We start from the raw sequence: 24,704 nt of genomic DNA, 5'->3' as shown, positions 1-24,704 counted from the left end.
TGCGTCGCGTCACCCTCGGCGTCGTTTTCGAGCGTCGGTCGTCCATCCGCGCTCGTCAGACTCGATGCTTGGCTGGGTCTTTTTGGTCGGTGTCGGCGTCGCTGTTCATCCTATCCGACGCCAGTTGTGCGCCGAGTGTCGTTCTGATCGGAAGTTTCGGGCGAATCGTTCCGATATCGCGAGTGTTTTCGGTGCGGAGAGTGTCTCTGTTCTGTAGAGGGCTCTTCAGAACGGGATCTACCTACTTAGCGAGAGAATAGCTCCAGCCGCGGGGAGCATTTGAATCCTTTGGTTGCGATTCGGACGAAGGTGTTTGAGGGGAAGAGTGGATGTAGTATCAAGTGTACCTTTCGCGCCAATTGTGTCATCAGGACAAGAAGGGACCTTGAAGAGCTCTCGTGACAGGGAAAACGGGGAGAAGTTTGAGTCGTTTATAAAAGGTAGCAAAAATCGATCGGTTCTCAGGGGTGGTGTGGGTGATTGGTGTGAGTTGAGCCGTGGGAAATCCTCCAGATGATGCGGGCTGCCTGAGTGATGATGATAACAACGCTTATTGCATAGCAAACGAAGATTGATAAGAATGCCAAATGTGAAGAGAATGCACACATCATTTTAATCTACGGGGGCTCGCGAGGAAGTGTTTTCCCGATGAATCATGCTGGCGGTGCTTCGGAGTGTTTAGTTATAAATATACGTTTGCGTAGAATGTAAACAAGCGATACAGACATAGGTGAAACATCGTGCTGCATTTAGTTGCCCTACGTGTGTACTGCATTTAGTTACCCTAGGGTGTACGGAAGAGAAATGTTGAAGCAAAACAGAGAAACACGGAGAACAGGAATTTGGATCGCGTTGATGAAGCCATGCGATCAAAAGCCGGATGGAATGGAGAAAGTTATGCGAATCGCGTAATCACTGTCATCCACCCTGACTGCCTTCAAGCCTTCCAGCGTTTGCCGGGGAGGGATTTGATTGGCGCGTGTGATACATATAAATCGCGTAATGATTGGTATTCTCCCATGGTTCGAGCGACACCGCGGTGTGTCTGAAATCGGTTTTAACGAAAACATAATGAGCGTCATTTCTGCACTCACTATTCGAAATATATGGTATCCTAGCATTCTCTTTGTGAGTTTCATTAATGTTTCATCGAGGGAACTGAGAGTAATAGTATAGTAAACTCTCCATAACTCGATATTGAAGGTACCATCGAGTTACAGAACACAAAAACAGTGCAACTGCAATCCAAGGAACCACCGAGTTAGCCACGAAACCAAACTTTTACTATGGTTCTGTCGATATCTAAATGCAGAATATGTATAGTTGACTGTAATTTGAAAGATTAGGGCCATTTTTAGAGGATGTTCGTATGTCTGCGAAAAATCTCGTACAGTGCATCATTCATATACTAAACAATATTTGATTGAATAATCACCAAATTCAAAAAGATATTTTACATACGTAAGCATTGTTCCTGTGAACACGAAGATGTTTTTGGATGTCAGGTATAATTAGGGAATTTCAGTTGAAGTCAGCGAAATAATAACCGATTGTATACCACAATACAGACGTGCTATTTTAATGTGAATCTGATGAGTATTGCAACATTTTTTGTTACACTAAACATCTTGTCTATGAAAAACTATTGCAAAGCGAGACAATATGAAGCATTACAATAGATTGAATTCTGTGGTTCAAAGGTTCAAATCGTCAATTTAGCAGGAATAAATTGTTTTCTCTGTTCTCGTCGATGTCGATAGACGTTCGATGTCTTCTGATAAGTTATTCGTAATCGAGTTTTGCATCTTCTAAGAAAAAAGTTGAATAGAGTGGCACTTATTTAAGTTTAAATTATGACTCAAACTGATGACATTTGTGGTTGCGCTCTTCCGCAAATTTTTAGAAAATTTTATTTTGAACAACTTTGTCGAAAAAACTTTTGATCTAATTCTCCATTTTAGCTAGGTAAATTTAATTTTGAAAGTTTTAACTTAGGGTGGACTCGAAAAATGAGTTACTTTGGTCTTATTTTTCAATTTTCAATACACATTTTTGCTGAACATAGCAAGTTTGTAATTCGTGTATTTTTGAAGTTATAAGCAAATTTAAGTGAAAAACTTTGAAATATTTAGATGTTCATAGCTCATGGAATTGTTTCGATAAACATTTTCTTCAAGCGGCATTCGAAAAGCTATACAATAGTTAACTTTTGCTGCATAAGAGTATCTCCCACAACGACCGATGTTGTTTTCAATTTGTCGCATTCAAATCGCCCCTACTTTGGGAATCACTGCTTTAGATCCTATAAAAAAAGTTTGGGGCGAAATTATGCCCATACTTCCATAAATTCCTCCAGAGATGCTACCAATGACGTTTCAATGGATGCTTAAAGGCATTCCTTCAGATGTTGGTCCATAAAATTCTAGAGCACTCCGATGCTTCCATAAAAGTTTATTCCAGAGCATTAAAAAAATCGTTTCGACATTTTTCCAAGAAACCCTACAATAACTCCTGAACCGATTTTTTTTCCAGACATTTTCATAGGGATTCTTTAAAATATTCATCCACATTTACTCTCAGGAATTGCTCTAAAAATCCGTCAGGCATTGTTCGATGAAACCAATTACAAAATTTTCCGAGAATTCCTCGATAAATTTGCCCTAGGATTCCTCATTATGATCCTCTATAATATTCTCTCGTTATTTCCCCAGAATTTCAACAAAATATTGTTGCTGTGGTTGAAACATTTCTTTAATAATTTGCCAAATAAAATTTTCAAACATCTATGCATTGTTCAAAACTAGGTGCCTCGTGGTTCCACACTACAGCAATTATTACAGATATTACTCCGATCATTTCTAGATAATTTTTAAGAGATTCTGTCTGAATTTCTTCAAGTAATTTCTTCAGAACGTCTATTCTAATGTTTTTTTTTCAGTTATCTTAGTAATTTATTTACAGTATTCTAGGAAGAACTTCATAAAAAAAACTCTAGATGTTTTTTTTTTTAAGAAATCCTCTTAGGAATTCATCAAGGCATATTTAGAACTCACTCATCAGAGATTGCGGTAGGAGTTTCTTACACTCGTTGTGGATTTTTTTTAATCTCCAAATCAATCTGAAAAAAATTCTTGACATTTCCCTAGATGAAGGACTTGAAAAATTCTTTAAAGACTTCTTAGGGAAATTAAAAAAAAAATGGTAGAATTCAGAGGCGACTCGTAACCTCACTTTTTACCTGTTCTACGAATCTAAAAATGGATAATTCGGCAAATTTAGTTTATAAAACACATAGTAAACGGTTGTAATCATCCTTTCTAACAAAGCTCTATTTGTTAGATGCTAATTTGTTGCTGAAAATCCAGAATTTGTAATCGTGGAACAGGTAGATTTGAGGTTAGGGAATCGCCACTGGTAGAATTCCTGTAGGAATGTTGAATTCTTGAAGATGCTCTAAACGGAAATGGTGTAGGTTGTCCTGGGAAAATCAATGGAATATTTTTTGTATGGATGGTTCCTAATATATTTCCGAAGTAATTTATGTGGCTACCCTTTGAAAAACTCCAGAATGAATTATTGAAGGTATCTAAAACAAAATTCTTGGAAGAATTACTTAAAAAGCTAAATAAACTCCTGAAGAGATGTGAAAAAATTTTACAGTAAAAGGAGCAGCTATACTTCGCAATGTCATGAGGAATTCCAAGTCTCAGGACCGATTTCTTTACCTTCGCTTAAGTCGTAAACCACGTTTACCCATATGCGAAGGTGAAGGTGAAGAAATCGGCCTTTAGAAAAAATGTTAGAAAAATGTCTGTTCTACTTGGGAATCAACCTTCATGTTAGTTTTTTTTTGTATTCGTAATTCATGTATGGTCTCGTCTCGTTTTCAGGCAAGACTGCCGTTCTACGCCTACTTGTCCCATGTTTTATGTAATCCTTATGCACAGCGGGACTAATATGCCTAGAACGGATGATGAGTTCTCTTAAGCTCTCATTTCCAAAACGATCAGTCGCAACCAGCCTTGATTTCTCCTGAATTTTTGAAATTTATCGTTAGATAAATTTATTTTCAAAGAAACCTATCCTAATAAAATTGCATATCCGTCAACCATTTATGTGTTTTGGAAAATTTGATTACCCTTGTATTATTTTTGAAAACCTGGAAATATCAGAGAATTTCATTTCTGTAAATGAGTAGACACCCTGGTATAATTCGAAGGTTCTTTCAAAATCGGCTGCCCCCCATTAGTAAACAGTTAACAAACAAATAGTTTTGCACTGAAAATTGATGTTTATGCTCATTCTGTTCTCAATATTATTAAGATATCTTTTCAGAGGGAAGATAGAAAAAAACATATTTTTCCGGACGAATTAAAATTTCTTAAAGAAAGGAGTATTCACAGGAGAATTTCACATTTATCATCAAATATGTCAATAATTAAGATTTTTCGGTTTTAACATGATGTTTACCATATAAAATCGATTCTAGAGCTACGTTTTAATACGATTTAATATGTTTCTTTTATTTCGGTCATTGATCCACCCAATTAAGCACATTATTGATGAATACACAAAAAATCGTCCATTTATCATAAAATCAATAGTGCAACCTCTAGACATGTTTAAATGAGTTTTGATGTGTGAAGCTTTTGCTTCTGACACTGTAGTCTATCGTTTACGGGGTGAGCAAGTTAACTTTTTGACAGGTCACCCGAATGGATTACTTTGTAATTATACTTTGAGAAAGTCACTTGGATGGTTCCTGGAGAAATTTTTGATAAATTTTCTGATAAAATTTCATGATTTTCCATAGAAATTATATCTTTGATGCACATGCTTATAAGGTTGGCAAGAATAGGGTTTCATTGCTAGTAATGGACCCCTTAATTGCTGAAATTTATAATGACGCTTTTTCCAAATTAATCTCAGTCGGCTATACGTTTTGTGTAGCCTATCAACAAGTCTCTTGACTTTACTTCATAGTACGCCTTTCAAACATACACAATTATTCGATTTTTTGAGGCGAAATAAACATTTAGAAAACTGTTGTCATTATGCCTGTTATAGACCCCGCCTGTGTCCATAATAGGAATGTTTACGAATTTATTGAAAAAAAAAAAAATAATTTTGTATCAGCAGGTATAAATGTAGATGAACTTGTTTAGGAGTTCATATGAGAATGCTTGGATGGTTAACTGGAAATATTGACGTAGAGATTCTTGTAGATCTCTTCGGAAAAAATCCCTTAGCAAATTTAATAAACAAACTCTGAAATTAATAAATAAATGAATTTTGAAGATATGTTGAAATAACAACTGAAAAAATCGATTGAGAACTAATTAAAAACAATCCTGGAGAAAATTCCGAGTTAGTCTCTGAAAAATTACTTGTGGTAGAAGCTTAGGAGTGCTTAATGCTTTCCTGGAGCAAATTTCTCTAAGTATTCCTGGAAACACTGATGTAAGAATTTCCAGGAGAATTGGTGGAAGAATCAAAATAAGAATTTCTAGAGAACTATCTGGAAGGGTCCCTGAAAGTATAATAAAAAAATCTAGAAGAACCTGTGAGATAGACGCGTAGTAGTAAATGTGGAAGCAGGAATCACTGCAAGCAGAAGAAGAAAAAAAAAGTGAATTTAATGACCAAGAGTTCTAAAAGACCTTCCGTTAGAAATAGAGACTTTTAGAAACTTGAAGTGAAATAGAGCAAGTCTCCTAAAAGAGTACTGCTGTTAGCCCTGTAATATACTTTCCCGACTATTGGAGTTTAACAAAAATAAAATAACAAAATTTAATTTATGATTTATCAACCACAGCTTCCCAATGTTCAGATCCCGAAAAACGTGCGTTTTTTAGTTTTCGATATATAAACGTGATTTTAGAAGGGTTAAGTCTACTGAAGAGTTGGAGGGTGTCACTTAAGCTTTATTTTGGTCTATAACATATTTGTGATTTATCAGTGTGAGAATACTGTTTTCTATATTTGCTCAAATCAAGTAGTTGTCTTCAGCAAAGTTGTAGATAATGATATATTTTTCTTCTTAGATACCAACTTTGTATAAACACTTGGTTAAAAGTAACAAAGCATTTTGTATAAAACACTCCTGAAACCAGATATTTTAAAATAACTTTTTCAAAAACGATTTTCGCGAAAATGGTCAACAATCAAACAAATATTGTTTTTCTCGAAGACGCCATCTCCTTTATCTTCTTTCAAAGTTATAAATGAGTTTATTTGTCTCAAAATATCATGGAAAGCGGCAAATTAAACAATTTCCATCTGAAAGATACTCTTTTAGGCTAACGATCATTTTGTTCCGCCGTGTTCCAATTCTAATTTTGAACTACTGTTTATGGGTCCATTTAAAGCATTTTAATGAATAATTTCACAAAATCATATTTTTACACTAGTGTGTGTACTTGAATGTTATTTTCAATTAAAGAGCATCTCTATATTGCTCTTAAAACAACTGTCCTCAAACATAAAAATCTATCGAAGTAATAAAAGTTCAAGTTATGATCATTTTCACTTATATAATAACATGATTTCTGTGGACATTCGTCTCAGTTCTATTGTTACTGGTTCTGACATTTAATCATCACAAGTATATCTTCCATCATAGAATAAAAGCATTGTTACTGTGTATGGGTGTGGGCGAGGAGAAGAATGACAGCTGATCAAATTGGGCAGTTTTTCATGTTATTTTTGTTTAAATTGCTATCAATGGGCCCATGAACAGCAGTTCCTAAATAGCATTGGAACTCGAAGGAACAAAATGGGAAAATGACTAATCGTTAGCCTAAAAGAGTATCTTTCAGATGGAAGTTTTTTTTGTTTGCCGGTTTTTATCACTTTCCGTGATACTTCGAGACAAAAAGTAACTATTTTAAATCGTTTATAACTTTAAAAGGATATGAGATAGAAAGTTGGTATCTTCGGAAAAAAAAACAATGATTTTTTGATTGTTGACAATTTTCTAGACTAAACATTTTTGCTAAAATCTCATTAGAAAAACTTATTTACAAATAATTGGTTTCAGGAGTATTTTAATACAACATGCTCTGTAACTCTTGACCAAGCGTTTGTACAAAGTTAGTGTCTAAGAAGAAAAATGTTCAATTATCATTTTCTATTACTTTGGTGAAGACAGCTACTCGATTTAGACACTATTCACTGCTAGGTGGATGGATCACAAACATTTTTATATCAAAATAATGCTTAAGTGATACCCATCAACTCTTCACCCTTCTAAAACCACGTTTAGATATAGAATGTGTTAAAATTTATGATACTAAAGCACATAGAATTCCGACATGGATTCTTCGTGAATTTACCGAGACACTCTCATGATGTTCATCTAAAATATCACTAGAATCCTAGCAATGATCGTACAATATATCTGTTAATCATCTGCTGAAACAAGGACCGGTTTTAACTTGAAGGGGGTTGGAGGCCAAACAACGAGTGAAGTTGTATTTGTAAGCTACGGATCGACCCTACGCTTATTGCCTCTCATTCTAGCCATAGCCGGTATGAATTTGCTAATAATGTCATATTAAAAATTGACAATCCCTAAAAAACTTCATCAAAATCTGCTTGTTACCTTCAAAACAATTTCAAAATAATAATAGAAAGAAAGAAAGATTATATTATATGTACTAAGGATCTGGAACATAATCTGTAGCATGTTAGAAAACCACTGAAACTGGTTAGAAATGTCAGTAAAATCTTCTTTAAGCTGATGAGCTGTTTTAATCTTGTCAAAACGTAACCGAGCACAAAATCTGAATTGAGTGTTACTGATTCCATCAACAGAAATCCTGCCAACTCACAGGGAAGATGCTCAAATATCTCTTTTTTGAATGTTGAATGTGAACCTGATGGTTGTTTGATTTGTTCGCTTATGACAGGGTTTTGAAAATCTAACGAGCCATAATTTTATTCACTTTATCCGCTTGCATTCACATAACACGCATGACTTTTATTGTTCGTGGAAGATAATGAGTCAAAAGAGAAAATGAAAGAAACACACAATTTTCTTTTTGGTATCGATCACTGTGTGTCACCACGTGTTATATTGGCTGACCCTTTCTCATTCTGATCAAGAACCAGAAGCGAATATTTTCCATTTTCTATGCTATGTTTACTACCAATAAATTACAATTACCTGAAAACATGGAAGTTATTACAAATTTGAAGCAATACATAAATCTCTCAGATGGCTCGATACCGTTATCGTCTGTGAGAGTTACTGCTCTTGAACGCTCACTCGTTTTGTATCAAGCGAGAGAGTGAATGTCAACATTCATAGGGTACACTGAATGCGATGTGCCACTAACTACCCAACTAACAATTTTAGCGCTATAAGCCAAGATTTTTTGCTTTGTGCTGTATAACAGTTGAATTGAAGCAGCGAACGCAGCAAAAAATGAAAGCTGTCAAAAATAGAACGATTAGCGTTAATACAGCTGTAACGCAAACGTTTTGCAGCTACAAATCATTGCTGAATAAATTTCGTCAGTTATCGCTTTTGCTGCTTTAACTAAGCTGTAACTCAACACCGTAAAAGATAGCAACCTAATGATGTGGAATAAAACTCGCCATCATCAATCCGGCTGCTTCTATACAATATGATTTGTTATGCTGCTCAATATATATTTAAGAAGCGCTTTGTCGTTAGTTATACAGCGAGCATACAGCAGTATGCTGTAAAACAACAACTTGTTGCGCATCTACTTAGCTTGTTGGATGTAAACATTGCGTTTGACGTTTTGCACCCTTTTACAGCCTGATGAAGTGGTGTAAGCGCGGCTATGGCATCTTTTACGATCATTATAAAATATTGTGGGAACTGTTTTCGATGTAGAACAAAACGGTGTGTTTTCTTTGCCTTTCGATATAGACTGTGGTGGCAACAAGGACAGCGTCGAGACTTGTGGATGCAGAGATCGTGAGTTCGATTCCAAGCGGTGGCAGGTAACGTTGGGAACATTATATTCAGATACTTATGATATGAATTCCGGAAGCTGTGAAACAGCTTGAAATAATATTTAATCGATAATACAGTGAAGCTGTATAATAATTATTCAACAGTTGCGAAATGGTTGAGAAAGCGCCTTCCGAAGATGTTACACAGCTACTTGTCGTATAACTGTCGAGATAGAGCAATGATCGGTATGAATAAGAGCTGCCAACACAGCTTAAAAGTAGCTGAGTAGATTCGCCAGATTTGTTGGTAAAAGGATCGCATAGAAGCTTTCGTTCGTATGTACAGCGCCTTTACTCAGCATGAAGCCGTATAAAGAGGGCCTAGAGAATGTTTACATTTGCACTAAATGTTAGTTGGGTATTGCGGTACACGAATTGTTACACTCTCTGAATATGGTTCGATCGACTTATTCGGATCAAAATCCAAACATTGGTTTATGGTATGCATGTACGAGAATATACTATAAAATAAAATATCCTTTGAAAATGCTATAAATTTTGAAATTACTAATACATCCATTTACCTCGATGAAATTTTTTCAAATTGACGATGCTAGGACGTCGTATCTTTCGAATGGGGGGTGCAGAATTATTTTATTTTTTGACGTAAAGTTTTCAGACACACCGTGCCCACCAAATCGGGGTGCTCGCCAATCGTAAACGGAATCACGGACCGACGAGGAAGTGTTCGGTTTGAAAGGAAAACCTGATGTCGTCGAGCCTGAGAATAGCCTTTCAGTTATAAAATGACTATGTATAGCGAGACGGCTAGCTTACGAGGAAGTAGCGTGCGCGCGACATTCGTGTATAGTAAAAGCTGGTTGTAGAGTGACAACTACCTACTGTTCAATATAGCGAGATAGTTTATTAAGATGGATGTCTCTGCGGATGACAAACAGACAGTGGCACGTGAATGGACGGATCGAGAGAAGACAAACGAAGCGCCATCAAAGAAGAAAGCATGAAATTGCAACTTGGGGTTGGGCCAGCCAGTTTTTAAAGGGCTGCGAACTCGACTGAACTGTAGAGCGTCCGCTATGAAGCCAAAGAGGAGTGGTAATTTCGGTTCGGTTTGAAGTGTCTCGAGGGCGATTTCTTTTATTATCTCGCATTGTATCGCGAGAGGGTTTTACATAAAGCATTAAAGGGTTGGATATGACGAGTATTGAATCAACTTTTCGATGTAGGGTGATTAATTAAGGAAGGATTGAAGGGCTAATAGTGTTCACTTTTTGTTTATTTTACGATGTATAAAAATCAAATAGCCTTATTTTGGAAGTACATTAGATATTTAGAAAATAATTGAGTTTGCGGAATGTTTTACAAAAAAACTCAAAAAGCATATTTCATTAAAAATACCAAATTAATTACATATTTCAAATAGTCAAAACACGATGTTATTTTTTCAAATCTGTGATTGGTTTTTTTGTACCCTGAACGATAATAAATCTTTGAGTTGTTTAGTGGAATACCTGTTGACATCAGACCCCATATATGTACATAAGTGGATCAGATTTGGTTCGGCTGCACAGAAGTTGTCGAGCGACATTTCATTCACGGTTAGGAATTTTCTTTGAAGCAGATTCGGTATCATACGGGATGAGGCGGGTGACGAGTATAAGTGTGAGAAAGTGGGATTTCGACTTCAAAGAGACTAAATATTTATTTGTTTGGCGTTGAAAGGTGTCGAATACTGAGTTTTAATTGGAGAAAAAAATACTCAAATGTGTCTGTTGGAAAGGGTAGCGTGTCATTGAATTATGAAACGTCCAGAATTTGTAGATGTGAGCGGAAATGGGAAATTTCGAAAAATATTCCACGTACCTAGCAAAGATAGTTTCATTTGTCAAACTCACATCGCAGAATGAAACCATTAAAATATTAGGAGAAGTATAGCAACACTACTTCTGTATCCATTCGCCTGTCATCGAATATATTATGAGCAGCACCAGATTCATACAGCAACACTTTTCTCACCGGTATTCCACATCTGGTTTCCATTAACTGTGTCAGTCAATGTCATCACCTCCTCGACACCTTCCTTTCTCCAGTCCAGCCCCTTTCGGTATCGTACCCGTAGGGTTTTTCCTATTCAATATCTAAGTGCATTACCTACTGCTCCCGAAGCATCCACGGCGTTGTTGACTATGAAACGGACATGTTATGCACACACCAAATGTAACATCCGACTTTAGAGCGGGAAATTGAATTTCATCATTCACTTCCCATCAACAGATGATGCTGGGATGATATGAGAAGAGCCATGGATGCCCTATTGAGCAAGAAACCAATACCCTCGCATCGATTTTTCCATAGAGGGGAAATACCCCAGTACCGGATCCTTGAATTGAAAAATTTATAATATCAAAACTAATGGGTTCACGTGATCTTGTTATCCTTTTATGATATATCATCATTTTTTTAGCGTGCATAAATCAATTTGAAAATACACGGATAAAAATTTGATCCCCACACCATGATTTACAAATCATGAAATTCATAAATTGGTTAGGTCATAATATCAGGATCACAAATCATGGTTCCTGGAGTCATAATCATGATTCCTCATAAGCGTAACATCCAGTGTGAAGACACTAAGCGGCGCACTTTGCTTCATCTCATTCGTATCGATCACTCTGAATTCAAGATGTCGAAGCGGTTGAGTGGTAGAGTACGTGGCTCACAATCGGAAGGTTCTTGGCTCGAATCTCAATGTATGCTATTTTTACCTTTTTTTTATTTTGTCGATCATAAACGGATGCGCGACTCAGCATTTTTGGCATTTGAATCATGATTCCGAGCAATCAGCTACCTAAATATAATAAGCTAAAACCTAACGCGTGTGTTGCGTTACGGCAATCTGACTCATGATATCATGAGTCCAAATCATGGTGTATTTTCATAAGACGAAAACACGCTGGAATCATGATATCATGAGTCATAATCTTGTTTTTGGATTCTGATTTCTACCCGTGTATAAACATAAATTTTGACATTGTTTTTTGATAAAGTATTTCGGTACAAAATCGCCCAATCTTAGAAGGAGACCTCTAATTTGTACATCGTGGAATGTTTTTACTCCATGAATAGTCATTTATTACTAATTCGAAGCTTTAACTGCATTTTTATGAGTGATTTGAGTAAATTCACATAGTTTATTTTTATTAATTTAGAGCAATACGTCATTTTTTTGTTTGCAAATATATCAACTTTTGAAGAATATGTGCATATTTCAAGAATGTATCATTCTTACCGTTAATTCAATACCGATGTTGTCCGATACTGGGGGATCTACCCTTACACATGAAAAACATGGATGCCTGCACCTGTGGGTGCATTCAGCGATATGATTACTCTCATAATAACAGTGCACATTTGGCTTTGATAACGCACCCGCTTATTCAACGGCGACCGCGGCGAAGTCGATGGCAACGACAGGAAGCTGTGTGACAGTATTTTTAGAATTGCATACATGGGGCTCGCGAATACCTGCAGCGAAGCAATTAACTTGTCGTCCACCTTTTCAAAGCGCTGCTCTCTGTATGTATGTCAACTCTCGCTACCGTGTGGATGCATTGCGAATTGCGACTTACCACCACCGACCGGCCAGTGAGGAGAGGGGTTATTATCTTGATTCGAGTTTATGTGATGCTGCTGCACCACCCGAGACTGGTTGATATTGGTGTCAATGTGGCAGCTGATTATTTTTTGCATTCGGTGCTTGTACCTTTGCTAAAAGTTGTCAAGGGCTGTTGACCTTCAGATAGTTATACAACTTGAACTAAATTTAGCTATCTTGAATAAGTTGGAAACAGTAGTGTTGAATAATGCATACTCACAGGTTTTCAGATAATTGTAAATCATATTAGACCGCTTTGAATACTTACACACAGGAGTAAATTGCAAGTTACTCTAGGGTCAATCATGGCCAAAATTTGGTCTTTTTATGCCCCAATATTGACTAAATATCGGTTTCGGGTTAACTAGGATCATTTTTGAATCGCTGCATGGAACCTATTCACCTATCAGAGAGTAATCTCGATACAATTATGGATATGTGCCATGCAACGATTGAAAATTCATTCTAGTTTAACATGACTTTATAGAGCGGTTCCACAGAAAATGAGGACTTTTTTCCCAAATTTCATTTTTATATTTTTTGATTTGGATGAAATTTTGCACATGCTTTCTTTATGCCCAAAAATGCCTTTTTGCATCATTGGCTCGCCATTTTGACTCTAGCCTTACTTTTGAGAAGGGCCTAAGAAAAAAATCCTTAATAATTTTCAAAAAATTATAACTTAGAAACGGTTTGTCCGATCAGTTTGGTGCCTTCCGCAAAGTTTTAGGTTATTGTTGGGACTATCTAGACAAAAATATACACTGTAAAAAAAATGTTGTAATTTTTTATATATCGAAAATAAAGCTTAAAAATCAATTTTCTTAAAAATCGTATTTTTGATTTTTTTATTTTTTATATGTTAAAGTAGACAAAAAATGAAGTCTTTTGCACAGTGGGTCAAGATGGAGAAATCATGGACAAAAAAGTTATGATTTTTTAAAAAAGGTTGATTTTTCAATATGGTCTAAATAAACTTTTTGAATGCTTTTCGACCCGATTTTATGAAAGTACGCAAAATTTTCAACAAAAAAGGTATATGAGAAAATTTTGCTAATTGCTACCGAAACATTTGAAAAGCTTATTATGACCATTTTCAACAAATTCACCTCTTTTTTTATAAATCATAACTTCTTTGTCCATGATTTCTCCATCTTGACCTACTGTGCAAAAGACTTCATTTTTTGTCTACTTCAACATATAAAAAAAATAAAAAAAATCAAAAATACGATTTTTGAGAAAATTGATTTTTAAGCTTTATTTTCGATATATAAAAAAATTACAACATTTTTTTACAGTGTATATTTTTTTCCAGATAGTCCCAACAATAACCTAAAACTTTGCGGAAGACACCAAACTGATCGGACAAACCGTTTCTAAGTTATATTATAATGACCGAAAATTGAAAATTATATCATAATTTTGTATTAAAATCGCTGTATCTTTAAAACGGTAAAAGTTAGCCTGATTTTTCTGTATACCTATTTTGTTGAAAGTTTTGCTTACTTTCATAAAATCGAGTTGAAAAATATTTAAAAAGTTTATTATGACCATTTTCAAAAATTCACCTTTTTTCAAAAAATCATAACTTTTTTGTCCATGATTTCTCCATCTTGACCCACTGTGCAAAAGACTCCATTTTTTGTTTACTTTAAAATATAAAAAAATAAAAAAATCAAGAAAATCGATTTTTGTGAAAATGGATTTTTAAGCTTTATTTTCCAAATAAAAAAAAATTACAAATATTTTTTACTGTGTATATTTTTTCCAGATAGTTCCAACAATAACCTAAAACTTTGCGGAAGACACCAAACCGATCAGACAAATAGTATCTGAGTTTTAATTTTTTGAAAATTGTTGAATTATTTTTTAGCTGTTTTTAATAGAAAATGGTTCAAAATATTTTAAAAATTCAAAACGCCCTAAATGAAAAAAGAGCAAATTTGTGCAGCTAAATTCTTCACGATCCTTTAGCTTACTTACATCTCAAAGTACCCTTGGAAATAAATTTAGCCTGGGACTACTTGGGATAAAAAAGTATGGGATGTGTAAAGTTTCGATATAAAGTCAAACATATTTTTTTCAGTGCACTCCCCGCATTTTTCCGACCTAAAGTACGAATTATTATTTCATTTAATTTATCTAAGATAGCTTTTTGAATAAGCGTTCGGACAGTGTATAAAGATCTGTATAAAATATTACGATTATGCAGTATATTGTATTCAATGTGTACCTTGTGTTTGCACTGAATTCTTTTTTTTTTCTTAAAAACTCTCACTTTGACATACTGTATCAATTGAAATATGAAAGATCTTGCCCTGATATTCCAGGAATATCTTAATAGAAATGTTTACTATGGAATGATGTACAAGAAAAACCTATCAGAACAAGTCATTTTTCCATTATTGGCCACCTGATCGCCCAAAGTGTAAACTAACAGTTAACTAATTGTTTAATTAGTAAAGCTATTGATGAACAATCCGTTTACTATTAAAAAACAACATTAATTTCTAAAATTCGAAACTGATCCCGGAATATTTAACCCATTTGCAACATTTTTTTTTCCGTGGAGTAATAGTCGATCGATGTCGTGGGAAAAAAGAGTCACGACAGTGTGCAAAATTATTCTGATTTTCATAAAAAAATATCAAAGTTATGCCGTTTGACTGTACCTTTATATGTACCGTTTTGACTCATATTCCGAACACTTAAGGCCAAGAGTGACTTCAAATGCATATGATTGGCATAAATTGGCTGATATTTGTGAAACTTAATTTTTCTTCGCAAAGCCTAACGGTTAGCTGTTGGGTGTACCAATAATAATGTTGATTTAATTAGTTTTAGTATTGTTTTTACGTAAAAGGATGGAACAACATTTTGATTCAAATGCCGAACACTGTGTTTATTCTGTCTCATATTCCGAACACCTTGATTCAAATTCCGAACAGCATGAATAAATCACATTCAAATGAATTATTTCGCAAATAAATTGATCTGAGCATGTTCTACTGGTCTCAAACTAGAGAATCATTACTACTCCCGCGGTATAAATTATATTGGAGACGTTAAAATTAAATTGCAATTGACTGCCATTTCCTTGTTATTTGGTGACATATTTCAGCGAAACATTTCAACCAAATCACCATACAAAAACGAACTGTTCGGAATATGAGTCTGTTCGGAATTTGAGACAAAACGGTATTGACACTTCAGTCGTCGCGCTGTTGTATTTTGTACAACAGTGTTGAAAAAACCTCACTAATCGTACACAGCATCAGCGTGGTGGTTCTGACGGTGGCAAACCGCGCGACGACTGAAGGGTTAAATATATCTTGAAAGAATCTCCATGAGAAGGCGAAGAGGACACTGTGATGAAAATGACATGGATAATCCTTTGATTACTTGCTAGACCTTACCCTGCAAGAATTACCCTTGGAATTCTGAGAAGATTCTGATAAAGTCCTAGAAAAAATTCATGAAAGCATCTATTTTGAAATCACTGGAGGAATCTCTGATGGAATTTTGAAAAGTTCCTTTGGAAGTCTGAACAAATTCTAGGAAGATCTCCTTACATCGCTGTAAAAAAAAACCTGGAGGAATCCCAAAGTAAACTCTACGGGTGTTTTCTAACGAATTGCCTGGAAGAATCAAAGAAGCATTCCTTGAAGAGGATCACGTGGAGAGGGATTGTTCCATATGGACACATATGTAGTCCTTCAGAATTCTTCCAGGATTGCTTTCTTTGACTCCTTCAGGAAATCCGTTAAGTAATCTCTATAGTAGATTTTTTGGAAGCATTCCTGAAGAAATCATTGAATTAAGTATGGGAAAATACTAGAGAAATTGACATATGGAATATAAAATCCCCATTGAAGAATCCTTGTAGAAATTATTAGAAGGATTCCATGAAAAACAATTGAGAAAAATCCTGGAGCAATAGGGTCGGTGTTCCCTTAGTGGACGGTCCCCTATAGTCGCACTAGTGACTTTTTACGGCCGTTTCGCTGGTAATCGTAGCAAAATAATTTTTGACATGAAGATCAGTAGCTATTTTTCTAAGTACCATTGACACACAGCTCGATTTTGTTCAAAAAATGATCGAAATAAATATATATGCTTAAAACTTTAGCTCCCTTGCACCTATAGTTAACCTATTGTTCCTATAGTAGCACTACTAAGAGAAACTCTTTTGTTATTAAACAAAATAGTTGATAAATTAGGAACTTTTTTACATCAATCGAACGCTTTTGATCCACACTTCAAAGGAAAAATATAAAAGTTTTGTAAAAATACGGTTTTGATTTGTGTTTTGCCTATTCCGTGAGGCTAGTGCTACTATAGGAACAGAAATTAGGAATAGTGCTACTATAGGCACTTGTGTTCCTATAGTGGCACAAGCGATAATAAATATAAAAACATGAGTTTTCGTATGTTTCATAATTTTTCCACAAAGCTAAGATAAAAAGCTTTCAGATGATCTAAAAATAATTCCGCAGACTTTATTTTTCGATTTTATACGAATATTTGTTCTTAGCTATGCGGCTATTGGTACATCGACCCTATGTGTTTGATTTCCTGGATGATGTCTTGGATAATACGCTGGATTGTACTCTAATGAAACCGCTCAGAGAATACTTGAAGGAATTTCTGTAGAAATTCCTGACGAGATTTCTGCAAAAAATGCTTTAATGATGCCAGAAACATTCTAGAGAATTTCTAGGAATAACTACAGGAAAAACGCATGGAGAAATTTGTGACACAATTTGTAAAGAAACACACTGTAAGTCTACTTACAGCAATTCTCAGAAGAATTTTTAGAAACATTTCTAGAGTTTCGAATCCCTCTTGTTTCCCGGGATTCCCGTTGTTCCTGTGATTTCCGTATTTCTCGGGTAGTTCCATTAAAAAAATGACCATCTATTTTTAAACAAAAATTATCGCCAAATTTAGTTTTCATATCATACTATCCAATGACCTCACTATCATCTTATCCCAAACTTGGCTTTCACGACCGCCCAACCCGTCAGCGCCTCGCTTTGCATATACTACAAAATGCGAGGTGACGAAACGTTGGGGGTCGCGAAATCCAAGTTTGGGAAACGATGTACTAGAACACTAGTTATATTTCGATGTTGATTTGTTATTTTTCGTAATCAAATAGTTGTTGATAAAATTGATATCTCTTTGATGATGTGTTTTCGACAAAAAGATTATACGCCATATAAAATTAAGTATTTTCGAGGGATCTTTCCCATGAATTGAGTAGGCTTTCATTGATGTAACAGTAACACTCACAATTTTCAACATAAGACTTTAGTTAGTTTTCATGCTTGTGCTACAAAGAATTGATTCAATGTTACTAAACATTATTTGAACTTCATAAGATTTGTCAAAAATATGCTCCAAATGAACTTTAAGGAATGTTTTGAAGCCTAGCGTTTGAAACGAAGCCAACAGATTTTTTTGAGGAACAAGAATAAATTACTCACAACAAGTAAAAGTAACAATACAAATCTACTGTAACAAAATAAATATACATGAAATACGATTTTTCCATCAAATTTGATTTATTTTTACGTTTTTAGGAATTTTCCGGAAATGGAAACTTTATTTCCCGTTTTCCGGGAAGTCAAATCCAGAAAAAAATGGAAACTCTAAACATTTGTTAAAAAATCATGAATACATTCTTGAAGGAATTTAAAAAAAAACACGTTGGAAAAAAGTTTGACCAACATCTGATGCAATGGTAAGCGGAATGACAGGACGAAAGCTTGATTGCTTTTTTTTCAAAGCATTACTGAAAATAATCTTAGAAGTAATTTCTAGATGAATTCCTAGAACAAATCCAAGAGACTTCCGATGAGATCTTGAAGGCAAATAGTATAAGAAATTCCACAAATAATAAAAAATGTTTGATTATTTAATGCATAATAGCAGAGTTCAAATAGTTTTCCATTAATTAATTCTCAAATGAATTTCTAAGGGACTTTTCGGAGGAATCTACAAAACAATTTCTGGAGGAATTCCTGGAGAAATCCTTTGAAATATTTCCGTAAGAGACTCATTTTTAGGGCATTTTCTTAACAATATCCAAAGTGACCAAATGTTCGACCTGTTATGTTAAAATGAACTATAAGTTCCAAAAAGTTCGCACCAGTTGCAAGCAGAACTTTCGAGCTAAAGTACGAGGAACTTTAGACTGTAGAAAGTACCGAACTGAAGTGGTGTCCGATACGCATCTTGGTTCAATTTGTTGGCTAAGTCCATCCAACGATGCGATTGGAAGAGCTCTCATTGACCGGCAATGCCAGCCTAGCCAGTTATACTGAAAAGGGATATAAGCCTTTCCATGTGACAGGTCCGTCTATGCATTTGTTTACATCGGTGGAGGACCGGTTCACACACGTGGCTGCCATTTCCATAGAAGAACTTTCAAAGAGCTTCCCGATCATCTGATTTGGAACGTCTTGTGAATAGGCCTATAAGACTTCATACAGTTCCTCCAAGAATTCCTTTAGATAGACTCCATTAGCATTTTTTCAGGAAGAACTCTCGAATTTCTCCAGGCATCTCGCATGTTCTAATGGATCCCATGGATCCACAGAAAATTCTCTATGGAAATGTCTAGAGATTCCTGTAAATAATTTTCTAGGATTTGTTTTTAGATTCCTTTCTCGAGTAATTTGCATCCTTCAAGGAGTTCTTTAAGAAACTTCTGAATGGTTTCTATCAATCTGATTGTTTTAAAGACACTATGTATGAGTTTTTAAGTTTTACATTAACATTTGTTGCAGAGATTCATCTGTAATCTACTGCAAAGATTTTATTTTCCTGAATTCAAGTATTAAGAGGTCAACTAGGGATACATCCAAATTCCTCAACAGATGTCTTCGATTATTTCCTCCTGAAATTACAATCAAAATCATCCAAGTATTGATTCAGGGATCCTGCAATGTATTTTAAGGAATCAATTTAAGATTTATTCAAAGGATTCTTAAAAATTTTATTCAGCTTTTTTCTTCCTCAAGTTATTTCCTTAGACATATTACTCTTTGTAATTTTTCTGGGATTCGGCCATAAATGATCCATGAATTTCATTGAGGATTTAATCAAAAGTTCTATCAGATACCTCTGAGAAAACTCCTAAAACCCTTTTGGTATTGTATTCAGATATTATTCTTGAAATTTAATAATCTAGTATGATTCAAAAGAATTCCTCCAGTCCAAAATTCTATCCAGAGATTTCTGCATAACTTTTCCCAAGGTGTTTCTTATGATTCCTTTTTAAAATACTGCTGAAGATATTTTATGAACTCCTCTGTGATATCTTATGGAATATTTTTGATTGTGGAATCTTTTAAATTATGCAGATGATGACCTTCCTTAGCCGAGTGGTTAAAGTCCGCGGCTAAAAAGTAAATCCATGCTGAAGGATTCTGGGTTCGAATCCCGGACGTAATGGAAATTTCCTTGACTTCCCTGGGCATAGAGTATCATCGTACCTGCCACACGATATACGAATGCGAAAATGATAACATTGGCAAAGAAAGCTCTCAGTTAATAACTGTGGAAGTGCACATAAGAACACTATGCTGAGAAGCAGGCTCTGTCTCAACGTTAATGCCAAGAATAACAAGAAGTGGCTCAGTAGCTTAGTTGGTCAATTTGGTTTGGTTGGTCAATCCTACAATAGTCCAGAGTTCAAACCTTACCTGAGCATGTATATTTTCATAATTGCACTCATAATTTGTCCATCTTTACCACGCGCAATGAGTTAATTAACAAAATTGTAGCTCTAAAAATGATGAATTCAAAATAAATCAAAATCCAAGAAGGTATTTTTTTACAATTTATTCAATATAAATTGACCCATATTTAAGCAGAGCGTTAGGAATCAATATCCGCTAGAATCTCTCCGTTATGGTGTTCATATCATCAGAGGCGTCGCGTGGTCTAATTGTCAACCTGTGCACTTCTTATTTAGTGTCATTTTTTTTTGTCAAGGTGCCTAGGGTCCAAACCCTTTTTAAAGTTAATAAAAATGTGTAATTAGTGGTTACTAACCTTCGTTTTGAAATATAATTTTCTTCTGATCTTTCAGTTAGTTCAAAATATTTAAGATTTCCTATGCTAATCGCTTGTTTAGTTTGATTTATAAACTCAACCAACACTTTTGCAATTTTAACAAATAGGCAAAATGTAAAATTAAATATGAAAATAATTCTAATTATGCGGGTCATCAGTGACGATTTATAATGCACTTATTTCTAGCTAAAATTGCAATACAGGTCTACAACCGTAGCTTACATATCTTTACATAGAGTTTATTCAGAACCGGCAGCATCGTGTACTTAGTGCACGCATCATGAAAACTGCTTGCTTTTAAAACATATCACAAGCGTCAAGATGCTGGCGATGACGAAGGGCGCGACCGCTCTTGAGTTAATTTTTTGGTTGTCATCTGATTGACCATCACAAGTACAACCGCATAAATCGTGTGTGTTGAAAGCGAGGTCTTCAACCAATATTATACAAAAACAGCAGCGCGAGTACTGATTGCCAAACTTGAAGAAACTTCCTACCGTCAGCCGCCCGAAAAATCATACCTGCCTAGACACCACAAGCGTGGTGATGCTGAAGGCGCCAAGGTCAAAAGAGAGCTAAATAGATCTCTCCCGTAGATTGATTTCTCTCTTATCTCTCCCATCCGCATGCTTGCACAGATTGATGTGGCAAGACTGTGCACCGGCCAGAGTTGACGCTTTGGCTACTTACACACTCGCACTTGCAGTCGAAAAAGCTTTCTATCACATAGACAGAATTGCGTGTACGATACAAGGCAGCGCGTTTCCCGATGAGAGTGCACGCGTTGGTTTTCATCGTCACCGCAGCGAAGTGTAGCGTGCAACAAAGAGCTACACAGCATGCATCGTGCTTAGCGTGAAGAAAAAATCAAGTGTCAGATCGCGCGTCGCACAAAACAGCATTTGCATTTAATTTGCATAGCAAAAATTTAACAACAGATATTTTGCTAAGTAAAAATTGCGTTGCAAGCTATGAATAATAGAGAAAACTAGTACATATTGTAGGCGGTCAGGATGAACGAGTTGCCACCTGTGCAGTACACATGTTGCACATGTGGACGCGACGCCTCTGCATATCATATAGCTTCACAGTCTAGGCATATGCAAATTCGTGGGTAGATATTTGGTTTAGAGGCACATAAACAAAATTTCTCCTCCGACGTCACCATCAATCCAATCAGCGCCACCCACAAGCCCTCCGCCGAAAATAGTATCGACTGAGTAAAAAACTGTCACAAGGTCAATCAATGCTGGGAACTGATGGAAATTCTAACACTCACTTACCTATCGTTCAAACACCGGAAAATCGAAGCGTCTTCTTCTTCCTTAAGGCGTTACGTCCCAATGAGCACTTTCACAGTTAATAACTTAGAGCTTTTTTTGCCATCTGACCATTTTTCATGTGTATACGTGTAGCAGGTACGAGATTAAACTACGCTTTTAGAAGCTGAGAAAACATCCTTTACGAAAAGATCTTCGACCGGTGTGATTCGAACCCAAAACCGGCAGCTTGGTCTTACTGGTTAGCAGCTCATTTACCGCTACGACCATCTAGGAAAATTCAAGCTCTTTACGCTGGAAATTGATGGTGGACAACGAGCACCATCGTCGTCGCTGTGGTAAAATTGAATAATGAGAGCTCAAAGCAAGTCCAGTGTCTACTATTGGGGAGGTCAGTCGGTGGCAATTAGGGCGAATCAATTAGAAATTAATTCGATTGGGGCGCTCGATGGATGGCGTATCGATCCATCGCCGTGTACTGACAATGGCAAGTGCTGCGGCATGACCGACCATATCGCCCGGTAGCTAGCAGAAATCGACGCGAAGTTCTGGATAGATTATAATTGAATTCATCAATATCCGTTGGAGCGTCCGTCGTTTGACCGATGGCTGTGCTGCGGCTGGCAATAACGCAACGGAAACTGAGCCGAAGCGCGTAAATATTTGTGGAAGTGTTTTCATTTCAGTATCAGGTTCAGGCTTTCGATTTTTGGAAGCGTTGATCCGTTAATTTTTAATTTGAGTTTCATATGCTTCTATGGGGGCCTTCCTTAGCCGAGTGGTTAGGGTCCGCGTATATAAAACAAAGCCGTGCTGAAGGTGTCTGAGTTCGATTCCCGGTCGGTCCAGGATCTTTTCGTAATGGAAATTTGCTTGATTTCCCAGAGCATAGAAGAATCATCGTACCTGCCACACGATATACGAATGCGAAAACGGCAACTTCGGCAAAGAAAGCCCTCAGTTAATAACTGTGGAAGCGCTCATAAGAGCACTAAGCTGATAAGCAGGCTATGTTCCAGTGTGGATATTGATGCGAAGAAGAAGAAGAAAAAGAAGAAGAAGATGTTTTTATGTAATTTTCCCTTTTTTCGGCGATACTTCAACTAAAACAGAGTTCGCTTCTCTACTGAGTGTTTTATGAGCACTTCTACAGCTATTCACTGAGTGCTTCCGGGGTAGAGGTGAATATCAGTATACCTAATGATAAAATAAGAGCAAGTTTTGCATTCATATCTAGTTTAACCATTGTTATGTTATTTACATATGAACTTCAATATCATTAGCAAAACATATAATATTGGTTAAATTTGTTATTAATATGTTATCGATGAAAATTATCGAATAACTAAATATATTATCATAGTAAAACACGTTATTTAGTCAAAAATACTAACTAACATAAAATATCATTCTTATAAAATATGTTATCATTTTGGTATTTTAGAAGTGTTCAAAATTTTGCCATCACAGATAATTTGAAGTCCTCAATTAATTACTACTCAGATAGAAGAGATTGCAATTAATTACAATGGGGAAATAAACTAATGTTTATGCTTATTACGAGTCATTACGAGTTACTATTTAAGTCTCTTTGGAAATCAAAATGGTCTCTACAGTTACTATTCTCCTTGTGAAAACTGTGATAGATACTTCAGATGACCTTTCAGACTCTTACTCGATTTTTTTCTCTGATACTTCGGTGGAAAGCTCCTGCAATTTTGTTTAATGATTTCTACAGAGCTTTCTTCTGGACTGTTTCCAAGGACTTCTTCAGGCATCTCTCCAAGAATTTCTCTAGATATTTCGCACAAATCCTCTCAAAGCTTCATGTAGTAATTTCTTCAGAGTTTTTTCAAGGCATTTTACTTTCTCCAAATTTTCCCAGATGCTTTGCCTGGATTTCCATCAGACATTTTTCCATCAATTCTTACAACATATTTTCCAGTAGTGAGCTAAAGATTTCTACTGGAGCTCTTCCTCAAAGGTTTATTCTAGAGTTTTTGCAGATATTCGATAAGAGATCTTCCCAGGAAATCATAATATTTTTTTTCAATTTGCTCCTATACAGTAAGTTATGCTTGGAGATAGTCGGTACTGCTGTGTATATTCGACAAAATTGCAAGCTAAGTTTCGCAAAAAATGATGTTTGTCAGGTGATTTTGTTTTACGAATCTCAGCAAATAAATAGGCACCGCGCTGACATCCCGTCAGAAAGAGATGTTTACTGAGCACTCAGTGGTACCAATCTCGTAAAAAAAGGTTTGTAAATTTGTAAAAAAAATTTTGCACCCTTTTTTCAGTTATTCTCCATTTATGAACTCATCCACGGTTTGTCTTAGCAATTACTCAAAAGTTTCTCAAGGAAATCTATCCTGAAATTCCTTAAGAAATTCGATAGGGAATTTTCATTTAGTTTCTTCAGAATATTTTCTATGATTTTTTCCAACATTCTTCAAAACAAATATCCAGTGGTTTCTTTCTCAAGTAAAATCTCAAATAAGAATAACTTCATTGAAGGTTCCATACCGACTTATTCTACAGCTACATAAATTTCTTCAGGGGGTCCCGTTTTTTTTGTTTACAAGGTAGTTTCAGAAAATCCTAGATGATATAATTTAGTAATCCGATTGAATTTTTAAATAATTTAATCCAAAAATCCACCAAAACTTTTTCAGCAATTTAAGAGTTTTCGAGAGATCCTTGCAAGAGTTCATCAGGATTTTCACAGAAAA

The 24,704-nt window shown here is 35.6% G+C and overlaps 1 protein-coding gene across 6 annotated transcripts in view; it reads left to right on the top strand.

Moving 5' to 3' along the window:
• LOC5567190 (ral guanine nucleotide dissociation stimulator-like 1) overlaps positions 1–24,704 on the top strand; it is a 199,174-nt gene that overhangs the window by 115,659 nt on the left and 58,811 nt on the right. For 4 of the 6 annotated variants that reach the window (XM_021854394.1, XM_021854395.1, XM_021854392.1 and 1 more), the window contains exon 1: positions 111–440. The exons of the other annotated variants lie outside the window; for them this stretch is intronic. The gene's annotated coding sequence lies outside the window, so the exon portion shown is untranslated. Of the gene's footprint in view, positions 1–110; positions 441–24,704 lie in introns of those variants that run through there. 6 annotated transcript variants of the gene reach the window in all.

This window comes from Aedes aegypti, chromosome 3 (assembly GCF_002204515.2).
Source record: "Aedes aegypti strain LVP_AGWG chromosome 3, AaegL5.0 Primary Assembly, whole genome shotgun sequence".
In the NCBI taxonomy this organism is placed as follows: domain Eukaryota; kingdom Metazoa; phylum Arthropoda; class Insecta; order Diptera; family Culicidae; genus Aedes; species Aedes aegypti.
Note: the sequence above shows the minus strand (reverse complement) of the source record. Positions and strands in the feature narration are given on the sequence as shown.